General features: G+C 34.4%; 1 protein-coding gene across 1 annotated transcript in view; it reads right to left on the reverse strand.

Moving 5' to 3' along the window:
* The window catches only part of eomesb (eomesodermin homolog b), an 18,032-nt gene extending 12,151 nt beyond the window's left edge, over positions 1-5,881 (reverse strand). Inside the window, exon 1 of the mRNA XM_072692572.1 lies at positions 5,823-5,881. The gene's annotated coding sequence lies outside the window, so the exon portion shown is untranslated. The remainder of the gene's footprint in view (positions 1-5,822) is intronic.
* Between the last annotated feature and the right edge of the window lie 1,383 nt (positions 5,882-7,264).

The raw sequence follows: 7,264 nt of genomic DNA on the forward strand, positions 1-7,264 counted from the left end.
TTTAAAAAGGGGGTGTGGCTAACAATCAATTTTATTCTGATTTGTTTTAGAATTGGGGCGTGGCTTAATTGCTTACGAACAAGGGGTGTGGCTTTACAATTAATTCCTAATGGTTAATAAACAGGAGGCGTGGCTTACAGTTTATTCTATTCTTTTTAAAAGGTGAAGTGTGACTTTACAGACGATTCTGATTTGTTTGTGGGAATCTGGGCGTGGCTTTGTGGAATAATCTGATTTGTGGAACAGGGGGCTTGCCTTCTTGTCTATTCAGATTTGCAGAATAGTCTGATTGATTTGGGAAAGGGGCGTGGCTTATAGGTTATTATAATATTTTTAAAATCTTGAAGTGTGTTTTTACAGAACATTCTTATTTGTTTGGAAACAGGGGGCGTGGTTTTACAAATTATTATAATTTATTGGAAATAGGGGGCTTTACAGATCATTTCTTTTGTTGGAAAAAGCAGGGCGTGGCTTTCTTTTGATTGGTAGCTGAGCGAAATTCGTTGTAATTAGACCTTTTAGGGAAAATTACATTATTATTATTATTATTATTATTATTATTATTATATTGTTAATATTTTATTATTATTATATTGTTAATATTTTATTATTATTATATTGTTAATATTGTATTATTATTATTATTATATTGTTAATATATTATTATTATTACTATTTTAATATTATTATTATTATTATTATTATATTGTTAATATTGTATTATTATTATTATTATATTGTTAATATTTTGTTATTATTATTAATGTGTTATTATTTCGTTATTATTATTATTATTGCTGATATTGATGTTAATATTATTGTTGTTATGATGAGTGTGTGTGTGTGTGTGTGTGTGTGTGTGAGTGTGTGTGTGTGTGTGTGTGTGTGTGTGTGTCCTCACAGCCTCTACAGCAGTGAAACTGGGCTCGAGTGGCTCGAGCCGATTTTCTGCTAACACACACACACACACACACACACACACATTCACACGCGCGCGCGCTGCGGAGCGGCGGGGAACTCGCGCTGAAATAGCGTGGCGATCTGAAGTCACGCGCTGATTACATACAGATCATTAATAAGCAGAACCATTAATAAAGATCAGCGCGCGAGCAATAGGGGCTTTCAGCGCGAGAGGCTGGCTGTGCGCGCGCCGATGAAAAGCGTGTATTTACTACAGCTTCAGATCATCCCGAGGTCTTATTGATAACTGATCAGTTATTCTGATTCCTGATTGACTGACAGCTCTACAGGAGGAGATCAATAAGAACAGGTAATTCAGTCACGTGGAGCATTTCTATTGGTCCAGTCTACTGGGTTTACTTAATTAATAAAAATAATATATACACATAATATATACACTGTTTGTTACTTTTTATTTGATTATATAATTGATTATATATGTTTGTATATGTTTATATATTTGATTATATATATATATGTATTTGTATATGTTTATATATATATATATGTGTGTGTGTGTGTGTGTGTGTGTGTGTGTGTGTGTGTGTGTGTGTGTGTGGTATTCTCTGTCCTCTTTGCTGCGCTGTGTTTTTATTATTTTATTTTGAACAGATTAATTTCTATAAATAAAAAGAGCATTTCTGTGTTTATAGATTACATCTATATAACTCTACTCTCTACACACTGCAGTGAACACTGCCCTTCACTACTGCCCTTTAAACAGCTGATTTAGTCAAAATTAACATATATACACACATCTGTACATAGAGTTAGTTTCTATTAGTTATACATATATAATATACACATATAGTTTCTATTAGTTATATATATATAATATACACATATAGTTTCTATTAGTTATATATATATAATATACACATATAGTTTCTATTAGTTATATATATATATAATATACACATATAGTTTCTATTAGTTATATATATATAATATACACATATAGTTTCTATTAGTTATATATATATATAATATACACATATAGTTTCTATTAGTTATATATATATATAATATACACATATAGTTTCTATTAGTTATATATATATATAATATACACATATAGTTTCTATTAGTTATATATATATATAATATACACATATAGTTTCTATTAGTTATATATATATATAATATACACATATAGTTTCTATTAGTTATATATATATATAATATACACATATAGTTTCTATTAGTTATATATATATATAATATACACATATAGTTTCTATTAGTTATATATATATATAATATACACATATAGTTTCTATTAGTTATACATATATAATATACACATATAGTTTCTATTAGTTATATATATATATAATATACACATATAGTTTCTATTAGTTATATATATATATATATATACACACACACACGGTAATTGGTCCTGACTATTTAACGCTGTGTTCTTCACAAGTTTATTAGTTTATTGGTTTATTTTAAGCAGATTAACTTCTTTAAAAACATTATATATATATTTAGTATTTTATCTGTGTTTATGTACATCATAATTTTCACGATATCTTTCTTACAAGCGTTTGAATAAAAGGCAGATATATATATATATATATATTTACACATCTGTTTTAATTGTTCATGTATTGTGAAAACGCATGTTTGTATTTATCAGATTTACTGAGCAAAACAGCCCTGTTTACATACTGTGTGAATATTATTATCACTAGAATAATTCATATATTATTAGTAGTAAATATATAAAGTATAAATATATATATATTTACTGCTAGATTTTAAGCAGGTTATAAACATTAATATTAATATTAATATATATATATGTTTATATTTGTTTGTTCGTTGTATCAGTTTTAAATGTGTATATGCTCATTTTCCTTTACCTTGTGTTATTTACAATCATTATAATACAATTATTAAAATATGTATTTATACACTTATACACACACACACACACTACACCTGAACACACACTACACCTGAACACACACTACACCTGAACACACACCTGTTCAGCGTCTCTAGTAAATAATGTAAATATTCAGATTATATCAAACCCCTACATTTACCTGATTTTACCAGAGCAGTGGTGTAAATAGAGAGAGTGTGTGTGTGTGTGTGTGTGTGTATAGAGTGTGTGTAGAGTGTGTGTGTATAGTGTGTGTGGAGTGTATGTGTGTGTATATATAGTGTGTAGAGTGTGTGTAGAGTGTGTGTGTGTAGAGTGTGTTTGTGTGTGTGTATAGTGTGTGTGTGTATATAGTGTGTGTGTGTGTAGTGTGTGTTGCTTTGTTGTTTAACTTTAATTTTTTTGTTTGTTTTTAATTGTTTTACATTTTTACTTTAATGTAATTTCTGAAACAGCAGCTGTCAGAATGAGGTGATGGATCCAAACCCCCTGTTCCTCCTCCACTCAAACAACAACACTGATAATATTATATCTTAATATATAATATAATAATATAACAATAACAATAACAATAATATTAATATCATCATCTTTAATCTATACTAAATTAATACTAAATACAGAGTTTACTTCCCTCTCTGTGTCGAACTAAACTGATCAGTTTATTGATTTAGTATTTGTAATGTAATGTAATTGTAAAGCAGCAGTTTTATTTAAATTGTAATGATTTAATTGTATTTAAATTAATTGTTTAATTGGTGTGTTAAGTCCGGGCGGTGTGTTTGCGGGCTCTGAGAGAGGAGAGAGGTCAGGAGTGTCAGAGAACACCAGCCAGAACCTCGCTGACTGGATCAGAACCTCGTGCTGGAGTCGACTCTGATCCCAACGAGTCCAAACCAAAGGAACGGATGGAGTCGATTCCACTAAATGAATTATTTGATTCCAAAAATATAATAATAATGTGATAATCAGCCCTGCACACACACACACACACACACACACACACACACACACACACACACCCGCGCGCGGCGACCCCCTGCCTCTCCTCAGCCGGGCCGGAGCTCCCGCTCGCTCCCGCCGGCTCTGTTTCATCAGTTCTGACTGGACTGATGGTATTTACCGCTGTCTGACCCGCTTTCTGACCCGCTGTCTGACCCGCTCTGAGGTCAGTGAGCAGCGCGAGACACCCGCGCTTCCCCAAACAGTCAGTGAACCGGTGGAATCGCGTCCAACGCCAGAGTCGACTCCGATTCCCGAGTTCTGGATTCAGGCAGTCGACTCTGTTCTGGATCGCTGGAATATGGAGGTTAGGGACGGTGTGAAGAGCAGCGGGTCGGTCTGAGCTGAGAGGAGGGTGGAGGGGTACAATCAGACAAATCAGACAAGCCATGAATTATGATTCATGATTCTGAAGCCTGAGGACTGGGCAGGCGACACACTGACCATACGGTAGACAGGCGACTGAATCACTTCCCGGCAACAACAACAACAATAATAATAATAACAATAATAATAATAATAATAAATAAATAAAACTTAATAATAATAATAATAATAATAATAATAATAATAATGTGTGTATATATTAGCTTTTCAGGGCTCCGCTGAATTAGCTTGATTTGAAGTCGTAATTAAGTAAAAATGACTGAATCTACTAAACAACATTTAGATGTAAAAACATCCTGGACTGCGTTTAAACCTGCGTTTATTCTGGTTTTATTCTGTTTTTATTCTGGTTTTATTTTGGTTTTATTGTGTTTTTATTCTGGTTTTATTCTGGTTTTATTGTGTTTTTATTCTGGTTTTATTCTGGTTTATTCTGGTTTTATTGTGTTTTTATTCTGGTTTTATTCTGGTTTATTCTGGTTTTATTCTGGTTTTATTTTGGTTTTATTGTGTTTTTATTCTGGTTTTATTGTGTTTTTATTCTGGTTTTATTCTGGTTTATTCTGGTTTTATTCTGGTTTATTCTGGTTTATTCTGGTTTTATTCTGGTTTTATTGTGTTTTTATTCTGGTTTTATTCTGGTTTATTCTGGTTTTATTCTGGTTTATTCTGGTTTATTCTGGTTTTATTCTGGTTTTATTGTGTTTTTATTCTGGTTTTATTGTGGTTTTATTTTCAGGTGTTTTCAGGTTGTGTTTGAGTGCAGGAGGCTAGTCATGCTAACAGCTAGTCACAGAAACCACAGATCTCCTAAAACAGAATATAAATTAATTTCTTCACTTTTATAAACATTTGTATTAAAGCCAGACTTTAGCTCCTCTTTATCTGCAGTGTTAAAACGGTCTGCATTAAATTAATCAATAATGTAATCATTCACACAGAGCTGCCACGCGCTGTTTAATTAATGTAAATTAATGTAGAGATATTTTCAGTATTTTTTTTGGGGTCATATTTTGGTCTGGACACACAGCTCACTTTCATATTCACTCATTTATCACTAATAATATCTCTAATAATCATATCCAGTCATAGTAATTCATGGAGCAGCGCGAGCTAATTATCATCATGATCATATTAATCAATATCAGAGTCATTTTCACAGCAATCAGACCGAAATTCTGCCAATCTATCACTTCTATCAGTCACAGCTTTTAAATGGTTCTAGATAATGTCTTAAATTCTAGGTTCTAAAACTCTCGCGCTCACCTACAGACACGGGTTTAAAGAACCTTCCACTGACAGGGTTCTTTCTTTGGGTTCTGCTGATTTCCCGAGAACCCTTTTTGGAACCTTTATTCCTTAAGCGCGTGCACACACTTACTTACAACTAGATCAGACAGAACACACTCAACACGCACCCGTGCACGCGCACACACGCGCGCGCACACACACACACACACACACGCACGCACGCGCGCAGTCCTGCAGGAGCAGGGTGCTGCTGCTCCAGTGTGAAAGTGCGGTAGGCAGTGTGAGAGCAGGTGTGAACAGACAGGTGTGAACAGGTGAGGCTTACCTGTGTGTGTGCTCTTCACGGGTCCTGCTCTGCAGTGTGTGTCCATCCTGAGCTCAGAGCGGAGAGTGTGTGAGCCACAGTAAAGCCTGCAGACGGGGATGGGGCGGGGCAACCGAGACCAAGCCACACCCTCTACACATACGCACACCACCAACACACACACACACACACACACACACACACACACACACACACACACACACGGATCGGAAACACAATTTACAAAGAAAACAATTACACATTAGAACCACACACACACACACACACATGCAGAACACACACACACACACACCCACACACATGTACACTGAATACACACACATGCAGAACACACTCACACATGTACACTGAATACACACACATGCAGAACACACTCACACATGTACACAGAACACACACATACACAGAACACACTCACACATGTACACAGAACACACACACATGCAGAACACACTCACACATGTACACAGAACACACACATACACAGAACACACTCACACATGTACACTGAATACACACACATACACAGAACACACTCACACATGTACACAGAACACACACACATGCAGAACACACTCACACATGTACACTGAATACACACACATACACAGAACACACTCACACATGTACACAGAACACACACACATGCAGAACACACTCACACATGTACACAGAACACACACATACACAGAACACACTCACACTTACAGAATACACAAACATGCAGAACACACTCACACATACAGAATATACACATGCACATAACATACACACACACACACACACACACACACACACACACATATATATATATATATATATATAATACACAAACATGTAGAACACACACACATTTACAGAACACACACACATGCACAGAACACACGCACATGCAGAACAAACACCAGGAACACACACATACGTATAATAAACAAACATGCAGAACACACACACACACACACACACACACACACACACACACACACACACACATCCATAATTCTTAATAAACACACAACACCTTCATAAACAAGTAAACAGTTATAAACACATTAATCTCCTTAATAAACAGAGAAACTCCTTCAGAAACAGACATGTACTTCACTTCTGATGAACTGTGTGTGTGTGTGTGTGTGTGTGTGTGTAACACAGGAAAGTAAAGGTGCTACTCCAACCGTTAAAACATATGAAGCACCTTTACACATTAAGATCACAGTAATACACAAGAACACATGTTATAATGTTATAATACACATTAATAACTCCTTAATAACTCATTAATAACACATTAATAACTCATTAATAACTCATTAATAGCACATTAATTATCAGATAACACGCGTTAAGGATGTAAAAGCTGAAAAACATTAAGCACATTATTAACACCTTAAATTACACAGAGTCTTAATAAACAGTCAAACACACCAATAAAGGGTTACAAC

This window comes from Salminus brasiliensis, chromosome 1 (assembly GCF_030463535.1).
Source record: "Salminus brasiliensis chromosome 1, fSalBra1.hap2, whole genome shotgun sequence".
Taxonomy (NCBI): domain Eukaryota; kingdom Metazoa; phylum Chordata; class Actinopteri; order Characiformes; family Bryconidae; genus Salminus; species Salminus brasiliensis.